The sequence below is a fragment of the Ictalurus furcatus genome, unplaced genomic scaffold (assembly GCF_023375685.1).
Source record: "Ictalurus furcatus strain D&B unplaced genomic scaffold, Billie_1.0 scf7, whole genome shotgun sequence".
Lineage (NCBI taxonomy): Eukaryota > Metazoa > Chordata > Actinopteri > Siluriformes > Ictaluridae > Ictalurus > Ictalurus furcatus.
In genome coordinates, this window is record NW_026521056.1 from 366785 (window position 1) to 391573 (window position 24789).

The 24789-nt window shown below is 39.6% G+C and overlaps 1 pseudogene; it reads left to right on the forward strand.

The window, feature by feature from the left end:
- Window positions 1-12395: 12395 nt before the first annotated feature.
- Window positions 12396-21727, forward strand: LOC128605002 (piwi-like protein 1; annotated as a pseudogene).
- Window positions 21728-24789: the final 3062 nt, after the last annotated feature.

Sequence of the window (24789 nt, forward strand, 5' to 3'; positions counted from 1 at the left end):
TCTGGTTTCACGCAGTTCTGGATCTAGCGATCATGATATCCTGCCTAGACACAAACTGTTCCGCTCATTTATTGAGACCCAAGATAACCTTTGGCCGTGTAGAGCTCTGAAGAATGAAGCGGGTCTCCTCATTCCCACATCCACGGTCTTGAGGAAACTTGACTATCAAGATTTTGGTTACTGAAGGTAAATGATTGAATGAATAAAGTTGAAATATTGTGTCTGCTTTCTACTTCGATAATACTCTATTGCTCAAAATTCGACACTCACAGAACTGTCAAATTCATATCATTCCAAGGCCTTGATAGGTGAATGAAAAAACAATTTGTTAATACTAAAATTATGATCCCTTTAATGCAAGTGGGTTGACCAACAAGTCCCTGAAGCCTTTGAAGTAGAACTGCTAGATAGAAATAACATGACTTAAATCATGTGACATCATTTATTGCTGCCTTCAAGTACAGATGTTTATAATCTAATCATTTTCAAGCAGTCCCAAATTCCTAAACATAGCTCAATAATTCAGCATAGGTCAGGTACATTGGGAAAGTCTTAAAATACAGTAAATGGAGAGATGTAAAAGGATATAATGGATTATTATTATTATTATCATGATTATTATCATTTTTGTGTTACGCTGGTATAGCATGAAATAAAGGATAATGTGGATAATAACGGAGAACTACAGAAGTGGAGAGAAAACGCAGCACTGAGCAACTTGTAGACTTCACACCCGACTGTAGGTGGGTAGGTGAACGTGTTTGGCCTTATTTATTCGCTAAGCTGCTAGCTTGTTAGCTCTGCGGCTGTTTTAGTATAAAGTACTAACTTGAGTTAACTCGGTGGGAGTTTATTTAGCGCCGGATAAACGGTGAACTAGTTAGTTTAGTAAATCTGACGCTTCTCGGGAACTTGTAGTTTATCCGCCTCGCTGTCTGGGTGACGCAGAGAGCAACTGTTTACCAAGTGACTTTATTTTCAGTGCTTTTTGAACTGTCTCTCAGCCCTAAATAGTTCCGCGGTATTTGTGTGGAATTGGGATGAACGTCTAGTTAAAGGGTTGATGTCTCGCTGGCGCAGTGATTTGTTCTTTAGGAGTGTTTTTCTCTTGAACAGCTCTCTGTGTGGAGACTTGAGGTAGTTCTGTAGTCACAGGTGCACAAATCAGTCACACAGCTCCAGCTCCACCTGCGCCTCTCGCAGGGAAACGGTTTCTGTGCACTGGCTCCGTCCCAAATCACCTTGTATGGAATCTCTATCTCTAGTGCACTAGGTGCGGTAGAGACTCCATTCGTTCAGACCGTGTGTAGTGTACCTAGATACGCAGTCGTGCAGGATTTGGGCACAGGCCACGCTAATGAAACATCATCCATTTCAAGTCAAGTTGCTATTGTTAAACATTTCACTAAAACCTGTATGGAAACATTGCTGTTCAGTTGTTCTATAAGTGCAATTTCAACCAAATACAGTGGAGTGTAAAAGTTTGTACCCGCTTTTGGTTTCTTTTGGACGGAAGGGTGTTAAATGTCCTGAACACTACAAAATTTGACTGCAAGTAGAAGTTAATTTTATTATCAGACTCAGATATCCATGTTAATATTTTTAATACTGCTCATTAGTGTTAAATGACTTGATTTTGTGGTCAGTAAACCGATTTTGTGTTGATTTTGATGTATGTTTTGGATCACTGTCCTGCTGGAAGATCCAACCACGGCACATTTTAATCTTTCTGGCAGAGGCAGTCAGGTTTTCATTTAATATCTGTTGATATTTGGTAGAGTCCATGATGCCATGTATCCTAACAATATGTCCAGGTCCTCTGGCAGAAAAACAGTCTTTGTACATTAAAGATCCACCTCCATATTTAACCGTGGGCATGAGGTACTTTTCCATATGGCTACCTCTCTGTGTGCTTCAAAACCGCCTCTGGTGTTTATTACCAAAAAGCTCTATTTTGGTTTCGTCTGACCATAGAACCCGATCCCAATTGAAGTTCCAGTAGTGTCTGGAAAACTGAAGACACCTGAGTGTGTTTTTGGATGAGAGTAGAGGCTTTTTTCTTGAAACCCTTCCAACAACTTGTGGTGATGTCGGTGACTTCAGATTGTAGTTTTGGAGACTTTCTGACCCCAAGACACAACTAACTCCTGCAATTCTCCAGCTGTGATCCTTGGAGATTTTTTGTCCACTCGAACCGTCCTCTTCTGTGTGTTGAGACGATATAGACACACGTCCTTGTCTAGGTTGATTCATAACATTTCCAGTAGACTGGAACTTCTTAATTATTGCCCTGATGATGAAAATGAGCATTTTCAATGCTTGTGCTATTTTCTTATAGACACTTCCCATTTTGTGAAGCTCAACAACCTTTTACTGCACATCACTGCTACAGTGGTGCTTGAAAGTTTGTGAACCCTTTAGAGTTTTCTATATTTCTACATAAATAGACACCAGATTTTCAGACAAGTCCTAAAACTACACAAAGAGAACCCATTTAAACAAATGTGACACATATTATACTTGGTCATTTATTTATTGTAGAAAATAATCCAATATTACATATCTGGGAGTGGCAAAAGTATGTGAACCTTTTGCCTTCAGTATCTGGTCTGACCCCCTTGTGCAGCAATAACTGCAACTAATCATTTCCAGTAACTGTTGATTAGTCCTGCACATGGGCTTGGACATCAGTTTTGGCCATTCAAAACCAATAACTTTATTGTTCTTTAACCATTCTTTGTTTTGGGCCATTGTCTTATTGCATGCCCCACTTTCTCTTGAGATTCAGTTCAGTTCCTGGGTTCATTCTTGCCCTGTGTTTGGGGAACTCACCACTACACTAATTATAATCTTTCAGATAGCTTGGAGATTTAGTAAGTGTAGACCTTCTCAACTCAGGGTTTTCCATCCCAAGGAAAGTTTCTGACACAGCCACTTCAGAAGTTCCTCCCAGTTTTTGTTTACGTGACTTTCCTCAGAGAATGAAGAACCTGAGTCTTTTGTAGAAGGCACTGGAATGTCAACATCTGGCCGTGAAGTGTCTTACAACTCTGGTGCTGGTGCTATTGATTGTTGCATTGTGCCTGTCTCTCACCTGATCAATATGTCAGTGCACTACTTGCCCACTTCCCAAGGCTCCTGTGCACCATACAGGACCAGTCTTTTTCTGAACTGTTCCTGGAATAAAAGTAGGTCCAGAGCTGAAGTTCCTGGTATGCACTGGGTCACCCACCACGAGATATCTTTCCTTTGCATGTTGGTCATGGTACCATTTTTGTCTCAATTGTTTGTGTCTCAATGAGTAGACCAGTTTCCTTCCACACAGCAGTTTAGCTGCTGATTTGCCAGTGGTCGACTGTGGCGTCGTTCGGTAACTGAACAGCACTCTGGCTAGCTTTTTCAACGGACTCTCCAGCACTCTCTTTCCTCAGGGTTTTGAATGTTTGAATGGCCCTTTCAGCCAGACCACTGGAAGATGCATGGTAGGGTGCTGTGCTTGTGTTTGATTCCATTTCTTTCCATAAACTCTTGGAATTCAGCACTGGTAAAAAAACAAAAAAACTGCTATGGTCTGACATCACTACTTCTGGTATCCTGTGTTGGCTAAAGGTTTGTCTTAAGCACTGAATGGTAACTGTGGATGTAGACTTGATTAACAGATAAGCCTCTATTCATTTTGAGAATGCCTCTACCACAATCAAGAACATTCTACCCATCCACAGTCCACCGTAATCAATGTGAATCCTTCTCCATGGTTGCTCTGGCAACTCTCACACATGCAGTGGCGAGTTTGCCGGAGCATTTCTGTTTTCCTGACAGACTGCACACGATTTGACCAATGCTTCCACCTCTGCATCCAAGTGTGGCAACCACATATAGCTACGCACCAGGCCTTTCATCCTGGTAATTCCCGGATAGGTTGATGTCTTAGAAGAGCCGCACGCCGCGGATGTGGAATCACTACGCGAGTCCCCCATAACACAAAGCTTCCCTGTATGCAGAGTTCATCCTATTTCCTTATATATTAGGGATGTCACGATACCAAAAATCTAGTCGTCGGTACCGATATCACCAAAAGTACACGATGCTCAATACCATGGTGTGGTTTTTATTAAAAAAAGAGAATTTAAAAAAATTATAAAATTAAAAACTCCTGGAGGACATCCTCCTCTGGCTGAGAGGGAGAGGGAGAGAGAGATTTTAGTTCAAACACTGTCTGACCATGACTGTTAAGTGCTAAGGTGCACTCCTAAACGTGCACACACCCCTCATACTCTGAATGCAAGCATTAGTTTAAATTCACTGATATGGTGGCAGGATAAAAAGATTTATTAAAAGCATGAACATGTGAATAATTATTAGTGACATTAGGCTACATTTAGCTGACAGGACACGGGCTGAATGGCGATGCATGGTGGTCCATTAGGAGGTAGTTTATAACATTGCAATGCGTTAGCGTTTAACAAATAACTGGATATCGCAAACATTACATGGAGCATAACGTTAGCTGATTTCACAGCTACAATACCAGCTGTCTCAAACATAATATAGGACCTGTCTTTCGACTGTAATCCTGTGGCATTAATGTTGTGACCTAAAAATACCTCTACTTCTCCCATGAACTCGCACTTGCTCCTTTTTTGTCTCAGTCCACTCTTTTCTATCCTACTCAGTACCTCATCCAAGTTCTGCAGATGTTCATTAGCCCCTGAGACTAAAATGTCATCCAGATAAACTGTGACGTGTGTGATGTCTTGCAGAATCCCTTCTATTGTGCGCTGGAAGATCGCTGGACTTGAAGCAACTCCAAATGGTGGCCTGTTGTAAGTACATAATCTCTTGTGCATGTTAATTGTAACGTACTTATTGGAATTTTTGTGCAGCATTATCTTCTGATGCGCATGGGTCATGTCCAGTTTGGAGAATTTTTCCTCCTGCCAACTGAGCAAATAAATCTTCTACCTTGGGAATTGGATACTGCTCCACACTAGAGCTGGATTTACTGTGAATTTATAATCCCTACAAATTGGGATAGAACCATCAGTTTCTTGACTGGAACAATGGGAGCTGCCCACTCTGCAAACTGTATTGGTTCAATGATCTTGTCTTCCACCAGCCTCTGGAGTTCTCCCTCTAGCAGTGGACCCAACTCTTCTTTGAACACCTCGGATTGTCTCCAATACGTTAGCCAACTTATGTCCTGGTACATTTGCTACTGTATTTACCAGCTGAGGCAAGAAATGATTTCGGTAGCCCCCCCACCCACATCTTTGAATGTTGAATCTTTGATGTTTGAATGTTGATCTTTACTGATGATCACTCCACAGCCTGCGTTAACTTCAAATACCACCTCCATGCTATTCACTTCAATGGTTTGTGTGATAGGAGCAGCCCTAGGTAAGTCAAACTAAACAGAACCCTTACCTTCACTACAGTGAGAGAGAGGCCTTTAGTTGCATAGATGTTACCCTGGCTCCTTTATGACCTTACAGACTACTACTTGTCTTGCTCTTGGAGTGATCTTTGTTGGTTGATATATCCTGGGGAGGGTAATAATGGTCTTGAATTTCCTCCATTTGTGCACAATCTGTCTGTGATCAAATATTATCATTTTGTCTCGTTTGTTTAATTGGGATCTCTTGGTCTACTTTTAGGACTTGTGTAAAAATCTGATGTTTTGGGTCATCTTTATTCATATATATATATATATATATATATATATATATATATATATATATATATATATATATAATTCTGAAGGGTTCATAAACCTTCAAGCACCACTGAATATATCTTGGACTCACTTATTGTTCTGAATGAGTAAGAGAATTTGGCTTATGCGTTACCTATCCCTGTGAAACAGGAAGTCATGGTTGAACAATGTCCTGTTCCTAGTTTCCCAAGTGTACAAAAAAGTAAAATATCAAGAGGAATATACTTCAAATACATTTCTCATGGATTCATAGGGGTGCCAATAATTGTTGTACACCCATTTAACAAATATTTTTTTATAAACTTGTGGTGTTTGCAATTGTTTATCCATGAGAGCAGAGTATTTTTGTGAATTTTTTTTTAACAAAAGGTTTTCTTCTTTGCTCATATTTACCAAGGGTGCCAATATTAGTGGAGGACACTGTACATGTCACTCTCAAGTGGAAACCTCATATGACACACTGTTACTTTTCAGGAAATAAAAACCTGTATTTTGTGAAGTCAACACTGTTACAGTTGGTATTGTGGCTGTATATAAGGTCAAACACATCGTTATATTAACATTTTACCAAAATGAAGCTCGTTTAACCGCATGTTTATTCCTTACATAAATTAAACGCAAAGCATGTAGGGGTTCTACATGCATATAGTATTTGCACAATCAATAACCTATTCGAGTAATACATTGTCGTATATAAACTGAATTTTGTGTTTGTGTCTGCAGTGTCCAAAGCCCAGGCTGACCCCCCCACCCCTTCAACCTTTGCAGCAATGCTGGCAGCACTATTTCCCAAAGACAACCTCTGGATATGACGCTGAGCACGTGCACTCAACTTCTTTGGTCGACCATGCCGAGGCCTGTTCTGAGTGGAACCTGTTCTGTTAACCGCTGTATGGTCTTGGCCACCGTGCTGCAGCTCAGTGTCAGGGTCTTGGCAATCTTCTTATAGCCTAGGCCATCTTCATGTAGAGCAACAATTCTTTTTTTCAGATCCTCAGAGAGTTCTTTACCATGAGGTGCCATGTTGACCAGTATGAGGGAGTGTGAGAGCGATGACACCAAATTTAACACACCTGCTCCCCATTCACACCTGAGACCTTGTAACACTAACAAGTCACATGACATCGGGGAGGGAAAATGGCTAATTGGGCCCAATTTGGACATTTTTACTTAGGGATGTACTCACTTTTGTTGCCAGCGGTTTAGACATTAATGGCTGTGTGTTGAGTTATTTTGAGGGGACAGCAAATTTACACTGTTACACAAGCTGTACACTCACTACTTTACATTGTAGCAAAGTGTCATTTCTTCAGTGTTGTCACATGAATCAAATATTTACAAAAATGTGAGGGGTGTACTGACTTTTTTGTAAAGTACTGTACATCTTTTTATTTACTTTAATATTAATATTTATTCATAGTGTGTATATATGTGTGTATATATATATATATATATATATATATACACACACACATATATATATATTTTATTTATATATATATAAACATATATACAATAATATATATATATATATATATATATATATATATATATATTATTGTATATATGTTTATTTCATTAGAAAAAGTGCAGTACATTTTCATGGTACAGTCAGTACTGTTTATTTTTGTAATAAAGTGAACTTAATTTTTCCACTGAGTGTTATATTTTCATTCAGTAGTAATCGGTTATTAGTAGGTGCTACCCGACTTGGTTATCGGCATCTGTAAGATCCACTATCGGTCAGCCTTTAAAATAGATTAATGTGTATGACATGTTCTTCTTTAATTAAAGAAATGCACTTGTTGACAACTTGCTGTGGTATAAGGGGAATAAAACACTTCAGAATGTGCAGTTCTACCTTAGGGTGGTAACGGTCACTCCACTTCATTGGATCGTTGACTACTTTCCTATAGCCGCATGTTTATTCCTTACATAAATTAAACACAAAGCATGTAGGGGTTCTACATGCATGTAGTATGTGTACAATCAATAACCTATTAGAGTAATACATTGTGGTATATAAACTGAACTTTGTGTTTGATGTGTCTGCAGTGTCCAAAGCCCGTGGTGGTGGCAGTGCATGGCATGTGTGTGGGAGCAGGTCTGTTGGGAGTGTTAAGTATCATCATCTCATACACTCAGCAAACAATATGGATGGAACTTTCCAGAGTTGTGGTGTCACTTTTCCTCCAAAGCTTTAACCATCAGAGAGTTATCTTTTACTGGGGCTTTTAGCTGCAGGAGACTGAATTACTAACAGTTTTTTTTGTGGATCTGATTTCTTCTTTCGCAGGAGTGGATCTAATCACAGCCTGTGATATTCGTCTGTGCACACAGGATGCCTGGTTTCAGGTGAAGGTATGAGGAACATTAACTTGCCATACATTGCTTGCTTACATGTTTACACCAAGATCTGTAAACAAGTTATTTTTGTCCATATGATCATATATAGAGATAGTAAGTGATGAGAAGATAAGAATGGGCTGATTGTTCTGACTTGTACAAGCCCCTATGAAAGAGTTGACCACAAGGGGGCACACTCTGAACAATTGTTTACATTTGCAGTTTGTTGAAGATTAAATAAACCACAGTGAGCATCAGATGTCTGGTTTTAATACAAAGTGGACTATTTTATGATATTACCATCTTGTCATTTATCAAAGAAGAGCTACAAAACCTGAAATTTGTACATTTTTAGACAGAGAAATTCTGCAGTGTAGCTGTTCTAGTGGGCTTTCACACTGGAAGTTTAGTCCAAAACAGAGCAGTTTGCATGAAAAGTTGGTAATGTGACAGTCGTAATGTGGACTGGGAAGTGCACTGCGGTACCGAACCCGAGACTACCTGTAGAAGGTGGTCGAGTTCGGTTACACTGGAACTGTGAATGTGAATTGTCCCATGAATGTGAACGCAACTTGTATCCGGGTCCGCACTTGTTCAGGAAGTAGAGTAACCTGTGCTGAAGGCCTGTTGTGGTGATGATGTGTCATGACACGTTTTGGCCCAAATCTGCAGTAACTTTGAAAAAGTGGAAGCTCCTCTGAATATTGTGGAGTTTCTTGATTTTGCGTTAATTTCTGTGATCACAAAATGGTGAAATTCTGGACTGACACATGGAAGATATGGAATGATAACAGAAGAATGTGACTTTGGGTTGTACCATGTATTTTTTTTTTTTCATGTAGCTTCATTATTTAGCATAAATGAAGGCAAGTGTGTGTTCTGTTCTTCATCTCTGCAGTCGTGTGTTCCCTGATAGTCAATGATTGCTGGAGCTCTGGAAATAGCAGGTGAGATTGCAGGCCGGAGTCCCGTCGCTGTCCAGGGAACCAAAATCAACCTCCTTTACTCCTGAGACCACAGTGTAACTGAGAGCCTAGACTACATGGTAAGAATCTGCTTAAGACATGAATAGCATTTTTAGCCTCAAGGTAGACCCATGCACACACAGTATGGCCACAAACACAAAGTAGAGCGGTCGAAATCTGAGATTTCTCCTCTGTGTCTCCAGGCTACTTGGAACATGAACATGTTGCAGACACAGGATCTTATGAAGTCAGCGCAGGCAGCCCTGGAAAAGAAGAGTCCGAAAGACGTGCCCTTCTCCAAGCTTTAAAGGAGAAGATCCAGGGCTGTTGAAGCTGCGGTGGAACTGAGACTTCATCATCCACAGATCTTTAGTTCTTCTTGCTAAGTCTGAGTTTCTTTTTAGTCTTTTTATTTTTAGACTGGTCAAAAGACTGATTAGTGGAAGTGAAATGATAGATGAACTTTTAATTACTTGCTTTATTATTTGCAGGTGCTTTGTACAGTAAGACAGGGTAACTAATACTCAAAAGCCTGTTTTGTGTGTTAACATTAGATTAACAGTAGATGTACATATTTTTTCTGGTCCTGTGTGACTGCAGAATGTAGTGCAGTTAACACAGTAAATTTCCTTGGATGCTCACTTTTAACTCGAGGAGGTCACAGTTTGCCCAGACATCTTTTTATTTAAATCCGTCAATCTGTCACCCACACGTCATTCTGGGGGACGAAGAGGAGGAAGCTGGAGAGATAAATTTATTTATTTATTTATCATTGCTGTGTTTCCTCAATCGAGTGCAGAAAGAAGAAAAACAACACAACTGATTTAAAATAAAAATATAGAAAACAATCTAATGTAAGGTTCTGATCCGGTTTGCTTTCAGCAGGAAGGCTGTCCTCTTTCCTGTTGCTCTTTCTCTTCTATTAGTCCATTTGTCCAGTCTGAATCGGTTTGATTCGTTTCGAGACGATTCGGAGTCAAATAATTTTCTAGTAAGGGTCGCACACTTCCAAACTAACTAGACTGAGATGAGTATTTGATTCTCACTAGAAAGTGATTCGACTCTGAATCAACTCGAAATGAATCAGTCAAACTGATTCAGACTCGATAAAAGGACTATGAGATGTGATTAAGATATATATTCCAATGTTTCGCTTTACAATTCCACTGTGTGTGTGTGTGTGTGTGTGTGTGTGTGCGTGCATGTGTGTGTTTTTCAGGAGAACGAGAAACTCGGACACAAGAGTACATCCTGACCATTGGTACTGTGTACACATCAACATACACACACGTCTCCATGCTGGACATCTCAGGAGCTTTCACACACAGTGCTAGGAATATCCCGGGACAGAGAAACGCACCTCCTAAGTGAGCGAGTTTAGCATGAAATTTGCTGTAGCGTGAACACTTCGCCTCTGTAAGCTTCACTCTCCGTCAGGTTCACTGTAATTAGACATAAAATGTACATAATGTTTATTTTTCATACATTTAGGATTTAATGGTTTGGTTTTTTTTACTCTTCGAGGAACAGAAATGATCTTTTGAGGCAGCTTCTTCATCACTACCTGCTCCGTTTGATTCAAAAACATAACGGCCGGTTTCAAAAAGTCACGATGTCTTCAGTTTGTGTGATTTTACTGTTTAATTAAACAGGAAATGTGAAATATTTTTGTTCCTTTATGTTTCCTCTACTGTCTTTTTGCTGTGATCTTGAACACAGTTGTAATTTATTTTTTTTAAATAATAAATAAATGATCATTCTATTTCTCTCACTTTCCTTGTCCTAATTGTCCTGTATCTGTTAAATCCGTTTCATCTCTGGTCTTTCTGTCTGTATGAACACTTGTAGAAATGACATGTAGTCCATATTTTTAAATGATTTTATTCATGATTTTGAATTTAAATAAAGATATTCTTTAATTCTGTATTTTGTCATTTAATTATCATTAGAAATCAGAAGATCAGATTAAAGCCACGGCTTCTTTACCTACCGAAGCTGTAAAACTTTCAATAAACCAGTCAATAGATCAACTGAATAAATGCAGATTTTTATTTACTGATTAGATGTATTGATGCTGTTGCTAGATTATTTATTAAAGGATACTGATGGATTTTTCACGCTGTCTGAAGATTTTTATTGATCTTGGACAGAATCATTCAGTTAAATATTTTAAAAAACAACTTGATAAATAGTTGATGAAATAAATGTAGTGTAATGTACTGAGTCAAATATGAAAACTACAAATAAATAAAATATATTTATATCTGTGTATAATTAAAAACCTCACTTAATACAAGAAATTCGTATCCTAAATGTTGCAAGTGATTAATCTGATCATTTTATTCAGCTGTTTAATTATTACTTTCTAAATAATGAACAAATGAATGTTCTGGATTCATGAGGAATGTTTACATTTTGTGTCCAAACTCAAAAGTTTAAACAAAGTGTATATTTATGATAATAAAGCACAAAGAACGTGAAACCTCAACTCGTCTACAATCATCGATGAATTAAATATTAATTTTAAAAAAATTAAATTGAACGAGTAAGATAAAGTATTTTTTAATTAAAATTTAATTAGAAAGGAGCACTTTTAAAGTGGATTTGATTTAAAATAATGATAAAGCTGTTTTTTTATGTATTTGTATATCTTATCCTCTATCGTGTTTAAGAAGAAGAGAATAATGAAGCTTTTTATAAAATAATATTTGGGTTTATTTTATTTTATTTTCTCCTCACAGATTCAAATTTACGTCAACGTCCGTTACGTTGGTGACGTCACCGCGAGAGCGAGCAGTTGAAGCGAGGAGCAGAAAGCGTTGTTAGTGTTAGTTCTAGCCCGTTTGGACCCAAAATAAAGTGAGTTTATTATTTTCTGTGCTGTATTGTGTGTAGTTAACGGTGTTTCGGGTGTATCAGTATGAAGCAGGCGGTGACGGCGCACTGATTCACTCTCGGAGCTCGGTTCACTAATGACCGAATCACCGAGGAACCGACCAAAGATAACTCACACCCGCACGGAGAAGAACAAGAGGAGAAGTGAGAAATAACTTTTTTTATTCACTCCTCTGGTTCAATATTAATGTTAATATTATACAAATATGCTAGCGGTGCTAGCTTTTGAGGAGGCAGTCCAGTCCACGCATGCGCAGTGTAATTAATGAGCAAGCTAATCGAAATGAGATTGGCAAATAGGTCGATGTTATTTTTTATTCTATTTAAAACGATGAATTCACTCTGTCAATAACTGCCCAGTCTGAGAATATTGCATGATTTACTTTTATAAGTGGACGTGGCTGAACGACATGTAGCTTCACTGGCTAATTAGAGCTCTTTTACTAGTTTAATGGCTGAGTCATCCGGCTTCGCGCATGCGCAGTGTGGGTTAAGGTGCTATAGTTCTCTTCTTTTTTGTTTTAATGCTAAAGATGCATTACCGCCACCCACTGGACTGGAGTGTGGGCAGTCGATTGGCAGAAAAAATCAAATAAAATGGAAAAAAAAATAATACCAAAATACCAAAACAATACTATGTAAATAAAGGAAAAATAAAGAGATAAATAACTATATACTAGATATTCAGCCACAGTTCTTGTATACTTACTGACAACCACTGCATATAGACACGTGTATAACCTAATAGACCTATAAGATATAACCCAGCACACCTATACTATAGCACTTGCATTGGAAACATACATTACCGTCAAACGTTTAGACACATTCATTCTTTATTCACCCCCCGAAAAAAATAAATCCAAAATAGATCAAAATAATTTAGGATATAAATATTTAATTTTTAGGATCTTCAAAGTAGACGCCCTTTTTCCAGAAATGTATTCTTGGCATTTCTCACTTGATATCTTGAGGAATTTCCCTGAGATGCTTTTTAAACAGTATTAAAGGAGCCTCATTTCACTGCTGACTTTGTTCCTGTCTTAATTTCTTTGTGGGATATAATATATATTTTTTAGGAATACGATCTGCAGATCACTGATAGGAACCAGGTTCTGCTGGTCAGTCACGTTAGGAGGTTGGGTCCTGCAGCAGCTCCTCCACCAGGACCTGTCTTACTCATCCCGGAGTTCTGCTACCTCACAGGTCTCCCTCACAGAGCGGGAGAAACACAGAGCTTAATCATTGTCTGCTTCTTATCGCACTAATTGTTGTAACTTGCTCAGGTCTGACTGATAAGATGCGCACGACTTTAACATCATGACGGACCTTTCCACTCACACCAGACTGACCCCAGAACAGTGGGAGAACCGCCTCAACAGATTCATCAACAACATGAGCAGGTACTGGATAAAAGCGACTGCATTATTAATTCAATTCTGCTTTTGTCTGTATAGCCTGTTTAACAGCGTACGATGTCACAGAGCAGCTTTACAGAAACTTATACATTCTTTACATTTAGAAATTTATCCTTAACGTGCAAGCCAGAGACAAATTTTACAAAAGAAACATTTGTAGCATGCATATAAGGGATGTGTATTTACTTTACAGAGACTATCCCGGGCAACACGAGGCTGAACATATAGCGTGATGGTTTTTCTGATTATATCATTCTTAAGTTTAATGATGGATATACACTACCGATCAAAAGTTTGTGGACACCCGACTGAAATGTTTTTCATGATCTTAAAAGCCTTTTGATCTGAAGGTGTACGATTAAATGTTTGAAATGAACGTTATACCAATTTACACTGCTGAATTTTTCAGTGAATCTCTTCCAGGAATGCCAGTGTTCAGACTACACTCAGCACATGGGGTCTAAGCTTTGAGAACGAGCTGCTGAATCTGACTGGAAGAGTTCTTTCTGCTGAGAGGATCCTACAGGGAGCGAGAGCAGTAAGGGGGACCACAGAACACAGAGAACACAGAACTGTACACAACACGTGTCGCACTCTTGCTGAGTAGAGTTTGTGTGTGTGTGTGTGTGTGTGTGTGTGTGTGTGTGCGTGTGTGTGTGCAGTACGAGTACAACCCATGTGACGCGGATTGGTCTAAAGAGATGCGAGGTCTTCCTCTGATGACCAGCATGCCTCTGGAGATCTGGCTGCTGTCCCGTACGCGCCGTAACGCTGACGTCGCTCACTCACTGCTGCAGACCCTCAACAAAGTGCCCGTGGGCATCCACCTTCAGTTGGCCGGGAATGTGAGCCAACACACTTGACCAGTGTTTAGAAAGAAATTGTAGCCTGTGCCATTACTGTGTCCTGGGCTCCTTTTTAAAATTCACTCCTCGTGAGCTTCATGAAAGGGACGCTAGTGTGTAGCACTGTTAATTTCAAATTATTAAAGCGGTCCTCGTCAATTAGGTAGTGCAGAACTTTGCTCTAATATTGTCTGTATTCAGCTGCAGTCCATCAGTTAGGCACAAACGTTTCAATGGTCTCTGCAAATAAACGTGTTTTCCGAACTGCACGCTCTAAAATGAAGAGCTTCTCGACAGCTTTTCTTTCATTCATAGTGGAAGGCAGTGGTTACTGTGCGTAGTGTTTTATTTGAACCAGAGCCCTGTTGAGCAAGGATCATGTCTTAATTGCAGCGTTAACACTTTTTATCCCCCCGCCACTTCATTTTTTTTCTGTGTGCAGGATGGAGTACGATGATCGACAGGAGGCTCTGCTGAGAGCTCTGGAGCAGAGAGTGGGGCAACAGGTTCAGATGGTGGGTCTCACACACTGGGTAGAATCAAGTGTGACCATGTAGTTTGTTTAGGATTCAAATATTAAAGTATTTTACTATGCTGAAAATGTTCAGGTTAGCATCCGTACTTTTTAGGGGTTAAGGTATAGAAAATGTATTGTATTGCTTAGAAAAACCGTACATGTGACTAGTAATGTAACGACCGTTATATTCATTATTTGAATGAATAAGTAATGCACTCGCTGTCCATTTTATTAGAAACACCCTCACATTCATGTAGTTATTCAATCATGGGGCAGCGGCACGATGCATAAGAAGAACTTGAGTTAACGTTCATGTCAATGCATAAAAAGCTAACGTTCACGTCAAGCATCACAATGGGTGAAAAATGTGACCTCTGTGACCTTTACCGTGGCATGGTTGTTTGTATCAGATGGGCTGGTTTGAGTATTTCAGAAATTGCTGATTTCCTGGGCTTTTCACACAGAACAGTCTGTAGAGTTTACTAAGAATGGTGCAAAAAACATTGAGAGAGCAACAGTTGTGTGTGGATGGTGCTGGCCCAAATTTAGCCTATTACCCAAAAACACTTAAAATTCAACATAGAAGCAAATACTCACATCTCCGAACCCAGTTGGAGATAGAAAAAAAAAAGACACCAGCCATGAGTGAGAAGAATCAAGGGTCCAAATTTATTGGTTCCGTTCCACCACACGAGATCCACACCGATGAGAATTCTCAGAAGTGATCTGACACCCGGAGCTCAAGCTCCAGTATTTATACTGTATTTACACAGTAGATTACCAATATATTTCAGAAAGGCTATGATATCAGTACCAATATTGTTAAAAAAGAGCTCATCTACATTACCATTAGGTTCTGAAAGAGGCCTTTCCAATTTACCATTAGGTTCAAAAGTGGAGAGAGACAAAACAATTTAGAGAGACCTTGGTCTCACTCTTATCTCGCGGGGTCAGCTTGACTCAGCTACCCTTATAAATGGCTCCTCATGGTTTTCTCTTAAAATTAAGGCCTTCCTTGCGAGACAAGAATCTTCACCATCTGAATTATGAGTAAGTTACATTTTTCTGTATGTCTGGTTTATAATTTATTTTCATATTTGCTCTATATCCCTATTTTATATAAAGTTATACTGATTGCAAAATGGTCACTGTACTTCCTACTTCATAATATCATTATATTACCCTTCTACTATCCTACATATCCTACTACTCTTTATTTTTATAAAGAGTTTTTTATAAAGAGTATATATTTTATTATTATAAGATATTACCCTTATAATATCTTAACACTCCTTTTTATTATTCTTATAAAGTTATAATGTTATGTGTGTGTGAGAGAGAGAGACAGAGAGTGTGTGTGTGTGTTATGTCTACATGCCCGCCCTTGACTGTACGAGAGTGTGTGTGTTTGCACTCCTCAGCTCTTATAATAAAATAAATAAATTTATGTAATAAAATTACATATTACTCATACTAGGTCTCTCTCATGTTTATTTCATGTCATTTTTATCCACAACATTTCCCCCCTCTGAGGCTATAAAGCCTCATACACTACCTTAATTAAGCGGGTATCTGTGGAGAAACTGGTTCTGCCGCACCCCATGGCCGTCCCCCGCTAGCTGTCGGAGGATTACTCTAACGAAGCCATAATTCCTGTGCTCGTCCTCGTAATCAAATGGGTCCCTTACAGTAACCACTTCTACGCTACACTGATCAGAATGGGAGCTGAGGAGGTTTTGTAGACCTGGTGGGAGACGTGCTAGCGTTGTGCGCCCCGGGGCTTCATAGTAGATTGGCAGCTGGAGAATGGGCCTTAGGACCCCCCTACGTCCACTTTGCGCCGGACCCATGTAGATGTACCTAGCCATGACTCTTAACCCTTACTTTCAACTATATATATATGTTGATTATAAGTGTGATTAACTGAGTTCCCCTAATCATTCATTATTACTACTGCCGTCGCTAGTCTAAGTATGAGTGGCCACTACAGTAACTACTCGATTGGATCTACACGTCCCTATCTTTCTCACCTAGGCCTGTCAGCCCACAGTTTTGTATTTGTCGGGACCTGCAGAGTCTTGCTTCCCCCCAAAAAACAAACCCCAATCCTTCGCAGTCAGGGGTGGGCGAAAAAACCTCCTATGAGGAAAAATTCCCACCCTGCCAGCACTATGTGCTCGACAGCACCATTATACTTTTCTCGTACCTGAGTGCGTCACACTTTGTTGCACATCACATGTCACGGGTCATATCACAAACATTTTATAACAATACAACTTGACCGTCTCTGTTGGCAGTATCTCTCTGTATGCTGGTTGTCTTCAACTCAAGCACTTTACGTACTGTAGAGAGCCACCCTTTGGGGAGAGGTTAGGCTAGCACGTACACCCAGGGTATGGATCTTCTCATCCCGTCTGCCATTGACTTGAGAGTTCTTGACAGCAGACCCCCCGTTGACAGCAGCTTCGTTGGAGGATCTAGCATCCTCCAGTCTCTTCGGGGGTCGCATGTTCTTGTAGTCCGCTGCTGCCTTGTAGTCAGCTTCAGCCATTCTCTCGCTGCTCCTGGTCTCCCACCTCCGGGTGAACACCTCCCCCCGTTGAGGCGGTAACGCCTCACCCATAACAATGCACCCAGCTCGAGCTCCAGCGCTTTGCGTGAGGAGAAATCATGACATTAACACGCTATAAGGTGGGTTTAATTCAAACTTCTTTATTAAAAAATTCCTCACCAATCATAATCAAGAGTAGCAACTGTTCCGTCGGTAAACATACAGTACACTGCCGCTCTCCTTCACTAACTCTAATTCACTTCATTTAAACTCACGGTTGCCAGATATCACTAGAAAAGTCAACTCCAGTTTCCATGTTTTGATTTAATCCCCCAAAACATTATCAGCAGACATGGACCCTGTACTGGGGAACCGATCTAAAACTGATAAACAAAAATAAAACTACTAAAATGTAAAGACAGAAAATGTGCTTAGATATAAATAAATCATTATATATATATATATATATATAGGGGTGCACGGTGGCTTAGTGTTTAGCACATTTGCCTCACACCGCCAGGGTCGGGCTCGATTCGCGTGGCCCTGTGTCTGTGGAGTTTGCATGTTCTCCCCGTGCTGCGGGGGTTTCCTCCGGGTACTCCGGTTTCCTCCCCCGGTCCAAAGACATGCATGGTAGGCTGATTGGCGTGTCTAAAGTGTCCGTATTGTATGAATGGGTGTGTGAGTGTGTATGTGATTGTGCCCTGCGATGGACTGGCACCCTGTCCAGGGTGTACCCCGCCTTGTGTCCGATGCTCCCTGGGATAGGCTCCAGGTTCCCCCGCGACCCTGAAAAGGAGTAAGCGGTTGAAGATGGATGGATGGATATATATATATATATGTATGTGTGTGTGTGTGTGTGTGTGTGTGTGTGTGTGTGTGTGTATATATATAAAAATTATAATAACTTCATTAAATATAAATTAAATGAGAAATGAAATAATATTTAATTTCTATGGGTTGCATTTAACATCACTTTGACATTAAGCATAGTTCGCTATTTCATTGAAAGCTATTAGCCTTTTTCCTAATATGGATCACTTTTGTGTTAGTCTACTTTTAATTAGGACTCTATTGTTTTTAAGATATCTAAAAATATATATTTTATGTTTGTTTATTTATCAGTTAACCAACAGTATCCTATTGCTATTATTTTAATTCAGTTAACAGTGACCATGAGCAGAGAGCTTACATTTAACTGTTTATGATAGGCTTCCTGATTAAAGTTTAAATAAAAAAAGATTGGTATCTGGATCAGTATCATCTGTAAAAATCCTGAGCATCAGTAATGAACACCATTAAACTAAAGCGCTTTGCATCTGACGGGTAAATGAACTCACCCAATCACATCCTATATGAGATTATTCAGATATCTACACAATACACACAGAGCGGTTCGAGAACTGACTCCAGCCCAGAACCATGACAGTGGAAATGTCTAATAGTGTAGCTTTAAATATATTTAAGAGGAGCAGACTTCAAACACTGAACATTGAGGTTTATTGTATTTGTTTACAAGGTGGAACAGGTTCACGGTTGTTTTTTGCATACAGTCTGCAAAATTAACTGAAAATATTAGATTTAGTTTATCAGAAGGTAAATTAATGTGTCATGGCTCACACTATGTTCCTAAATTCTGTCATAATTGACCAGCTCAAGTTTTCTCATGCCTACTTGTGTGTTGTATTGTGGCATGAGAGAACTTAATAAATGTGAAAGTGCAATAAAAAATATGTTATCACTAAAATCAATGAATAATCGAGATCTCAGTATTAATCAAAATAATCGGGATTATCATTTTGGCCGTAATCGTGCATCCCTAGATGGCACTGATCCAGGACCTGATAGCAGCAAAAAAACGGTGGATCAGCTATCAGAGATAACAGAAATCAAATCATATAACTGATGCATGTAAAAGAGACGTGACTGTTCTTTCACTAGGATTGCATTCATTATATTCATACTTTATGTATGGGTTTTTGTATGAAAGTTTAATGGTAAACCGAGTGCTTCAGTTAAAATAATGAGCGTTGTAGATTTTAAAGAAAACAGTATCGGATGGGTATCGGCTGATACTCAAGCTTTCGATTAAGGAAAATAAAAGCTAGTATTATGACACTTCTAGTAAATAACTCAAATGAAACTGTTTTTATTTATTTATTTATTTTTTAAATTGAATGTTTAAGGATATTGCTGTTTGATTTTCTTTGTTAAAGTCGTTTCACCTTTTGTGATGTGACACACGCAGTGCAGTGCAACTGCTTCTATGTGATTTTTGTCACAGTAGTTTTATGGGTCTAAGCATACGGCATAAGATAATTTCAGATTAACAGCCTCAGTCTACACATTACCATTACTTCTTGTTCTGAAGCACTCACTTTAAATCATGTGTGTAAGGTGGTTGTGATCCTGTCAACCAACCGTAAGGATAAATACGATTGCGTGAAGAAGTACCTGTGTGTGGACTGTCCCACTCCAAGCCAGTGTGTGGTGGCTCGCACCCTCAGCAGACCTCAGACCCTCATGACCATAGCCACAAAGATCTCCTTGCAGATGAACTGCAAGATGGAAGGAGAGCCGTGGAGCGTCGAGATCCCGGTACGGTTCTGTTCTTCAAGTACTGGGAGTTTTTCAAGTAACTGAAGTATATCCGGCATTGGGATTTCAACTAAAACCAAAATCATCACTTAAAAGCATATCTGACCTTGTAACTGATCAACAGTGGCACCTCATAACCCTGATGTTATTCTATTAAAACATTGTTTTAATGATTTCTCGTGCTCTTTCAGTTGAAGCACCTGATGATGTTGGTATCGACTGCTACCACGACAGTGCCGCAGGAAAGAGATCCATCGGTGCACTGGTGGCCAGCCTCAACCCGGGCATGTCCAGGTACTTAAAGCATGACTTGTGTGGACTCTGTAAACAGCTTTAAGAAGGGTTGTGTTTAATGAACTAGATTTTAGATTTGAACTTTTCGACCAGTCTTCAGAAGAGAGGGCATTACCCTTTGTGGTTCATCGTAACTTTAGGAGAGAGAAAAAGTACAATATCATTCTTTAAATTAATAAAATGTTTAATTGTCAAATTGCTGTGGTATAAGGAATAAAAAGCATCAGGAAGACCTGTTTAGCTTAGTGGTGCGTCACATTACACCATCCTGTCGTTGATTGATAATCTTTCTGCATATAGCAGCATGCTCATGGTTTCTTTATTTGTTGATATTTTTTAATCCCTCGTATATCTGCATATTGTTACCACTACAAACGATCAGTAAAGATTATGAATCCAACAAGAGTTTTTCAGCTCAGTGGTGGGAAATTTCAGAGACTTTTAACACTACTTCCTGCATCTCAGGATTCTTTACTCAGGCCTGAGCTGGTTCTCTTAATCTCACACACTGTTCTCTGTATTTCCAATTTCAATCGAAGGACAGAATCACAATTTTTTTAGTCTTGAATCCTCTGAACGTTGTTTTCCTCGCTGCTACCGCCACCTTCATCCTCCTCTTAAAGGGTCTGGGCCATGCTCTGTATGCTATGTGCTCTGTATGCTATGTGCCACTGCTCTGTAACCATGAGAGCACCGTCCTTCTCTCAGGTGGTTTTCAAAGTGTGCAGGGTATGAAATGCACTCTGGGAGGAACATGATGCTCATAAATGACCTCGTTACACTGCAGTCTCTTTCAATTCCGACTTTACACTCAGGATGAAATACTCACACTGCAGTCTGACAGAACGTGGGAGAAAAAGCGAGCAATTTTAGAATTGTCGCTTCAGTTAAGAAGCGCATTAAGACATGGCTTTTTGTTTTGATTTCTTTTCCTCAGCTGTGCTGAAGGCCTACTTCAAATACAACGAATGTTTGCCGTCACGCATCGTGGTGTACCGAGACGGCATGGGCAACGGCGTGCTGCTGAGTGTAGTCGACTACGAAGTGCCTCAGTTCATGCAGTCCATCTAGGCCATGGGTGAAGATTACGCGTGAGACTCGACACATCTCGATAAAACAGATTTGACGCACGCTTTTTGGGTATTCTCTCAGCCTTCAGTGTTTCTGTGTACAGGCCCAAACTGACCATGTTGGTGGTGAAGAAACGTATCTCTTCCAGATTCTTCGCTCTCCTCGACGCCAGACTGAGCAACCCTCCTCCCGGAACAGTCATCGACGCCGAAGTCACGTGACCCGAGTGGTGTGTTCAGGCATAGTTCATCCATCTTTTTCTCTTTCTCAGTGGTCTTTCTGATCGCAGCTTCAGGTTGCGTTCGGTATGTTTTAAACGCTGATGGCTTGATTTGTCAGGTACGACTTCATCGTGAGTCAGAAAGTGCGCTTCGGCAGTGTGGCCCCCACTCACTCCAACATGGTGTACGACAGCAGTGGCCTCAAACCAGACCACATGCAGAGACTCACCTACAAACTCTGCCACATGTATTACAACTGGCAGGTAAAAGCCACACACACACACACACACACACACACACGTGTTCATACAAGCCCGCTTTCTACACAACCCCAGATCATGCTGATTGTTGATGTAAGGATTGAGGATGTGGTCATTTTCTTTAATCGCACGTCTATCATTAGAGAATCCGCATCGTGTGATCAAAAACGGAGAACGCGCATGAATTTGTTACAGAATTTGTCCAAGATTTTATTGGGAATGTTTTGTACAGTGTTGATGATCTAAATAGCTTAATTTAGCTTAAAACCGTGTAATTGCAGGGTTAAAGATACGAGCTATACGAGATCAAGCCTGCGATCGGAGCGTCCGTATACTCGATGTTTACAAAACCGCAAGAACGGAAGCGAAATGCTATTAGTCAAACACGTCAGAGTTAATGTATTGTTCTGATGGCTGAAGGAAAATTTTACTTAACGGTTATATCTTAAGGGTGAGCTGAGGTTGTGTATAATTAGTTTAGTAGAGAGAGAGAGAGTAAGAGAGAGAGTGAGTGATGTAGAAAAAGGAAATAAAGAATTAACAGGTGCTGTGAATTGAAGATGTGTAGAAAAAAAAGTATATTTAAAGCAGATGAATGAGTGTATTAGAAGCCGGGAAAGGTGAGGTTTCCTTCGCGTGTTTCCTGGAGGATGCAGTAGAGGTGTGTGTGTGTGATTTCCTGTATACATATATACACTTTTATATATATGTATATATATATAAAATATACATATATACACACGGTTGTGTGTAAATTTAGAAACAGGTGGATTACACTAATATTTTACACTAAATATGAAACTTATTCACTTCGACTGAACATTAAATGAATCTCAGAACTGAGACAGTATTAAACAGTCAGTAACAGAGGCCCCTGTGAGAATCAGAACCTCAGGTTTAATCAGTGTTGTGGAATGTGATATGATCAAATCAACAAGTTAGTATATTTTACTTGTACTCTAAACCGGTTATCTAGGAATTGCTGTAGGGGGAAAAAACTACTTGAGTCAAGCACTTTCCTTTAACTGGAGCTGAAACTTGTTGTTAAAGCGTTTTTGGCCTTTTGTCAACCCTACAGTGCACGTCCCCGAGGCGCGTTCACTATTCACGTTTTCCTGCAAAATGTCATCTGTAATAACACGAGCACTGCTTTTTTATTTATTTAAATATTTTACATATACAGATTATATACTTTCTGTACATTTACAAAAGGCTGGTGTAGATTTAAACCGCTCTGAAAGTTTTCACCAAAGGAACAGAAATTATCATTATTAATTTTTTAAACAGGTTTATGATGCTCGTGCGTGTGGCTCTGTGACATATTTAACACCTTCAGCAAGACTTTCACGCGAACACGCTTTAAACCGGTATTTCCCATCGCAGCACGCGCACAGGTTTGTTTAAGATTAGCACGCGCACACTTATAATATTGTCACTACAGATCCCATGGAAATTAATGCTACTTTTAAATAGTTTTACTCTTCACCTTATAAATCTGAATTTCCTGCAGACGATACTAAAGTGAATGCATTTCTTTAAGACCTTTGTAACCCTGTTATTCATTCGAATACTGCCATGCAATTGGACTCCCCACTCTCTCTTGAAGAAATTTGAAATTCAGTTAAAACTATGCAGTGTAACAAAGCTCCTGGCCCGGACGGGTTCCAATTGAATTGTTTAAAGCATCTATTAGAAAATTAGCTCCATTGCTTTTATCTGTGTTCAACGAATCCTTGGAATGTGGGTCTTTGCCTCCAACTCTGACACAAGCCACTATAGCTCTCCTTCTTAAGGAGGGTAAGGATCCGTCCTCCTGCGGTTCTTATAGACCGCTGTCTCTGCTAAAATAAAAAAGGAAATCCAGTAGGCAATTATGTCAATAATTAATACATTTAAATCGAATAAAACTATTTTAGTATTTTCCTCCAGATATTGTACACTTTAAGAAAAGAAAAAAAAAAGGGAACATAAACAAAGAAAAACACAGCTTCTCATTGTTGCCACAGTGAGACACTGAATGCAAATTACATATAAATAATTTTATTAGCTCTTTATTTGGTTACACTTTGTTCTGATTTATTCCCAAAATGGAAATAGGAATTTCCCTGCTGAAAAAAATCAGTCACAACAGAAACCGTCATAGAATCTGTAATGTCCCTGTAGGTCGACTGGTAATTTGTTGCTTTGGTGGCATGTTATGTCTAGTGGATACCATTAAGAACCAATAATGGTACTGGTTTTAATGGTTAACAAATTAACATGCATTCTCCGTTTTTGATCACACGATGCGGATTCTCTAATGATAGACGTGCGATTAAAGAAAATGACCACATCCTCAATCCTTACATCATCAATCAGCATGATCCAGGGTTGTGTAGAAAGCGGGCTTGTATAAACACAGGTGTGTGTGTGTGTGTGTGTGTGTGTGTGTGTAGTGAGTGGGGGCCATGCTGCTGAAGCGCACTTTGTGACTCACGATGAAGTCGTACCTGACAAATCAAGCCGTCAGCGTTTAAAACACACCGAACGCAACCTGAAGCTGTGATCAGAAAGACCGCCACAGAAAGAGAAAAAGATGGATGAACTATGCCTGAACACACCACTCGGGTCACGTGACTTCGGCATCGATGACCGTTCCGGGAGGAGGGTTGCTCAGTCAACGATTTTCATTATCGATTATTATCAACTATTATGGATTAGTTGTTGCAGCTCTATTTGCAACACATTATACTAAGAATTGTGTGGTATTTTAAGATGTTTGTTCAAGGTAATGCAGTTAATACCCATTGCAGTTCTTTATACTTCGTGGTTATTATTCAGATTATAAATGTATTCGAGTGAGGACATTTATCACCTGTGTGCTTTTTCTGCATTGTTATTAGCATATGTACTGTATGATTTAGTAAAATAATCATTAGCCATTACGTTGTTATTCTGATTACTCTGGGTGTGTGTGTGAGTGAGTTCATGCTCTTGGGTGTGTGTGCTGTGTGCTGCACTTGCTCTTTTTGGTCAGGCCCTACGCCTTGCTGAAGTTAACTTTTAAGAGACATTGTCTATAAGGAAGAGAGCGTGACTCTGTTCTTTCCCTTATT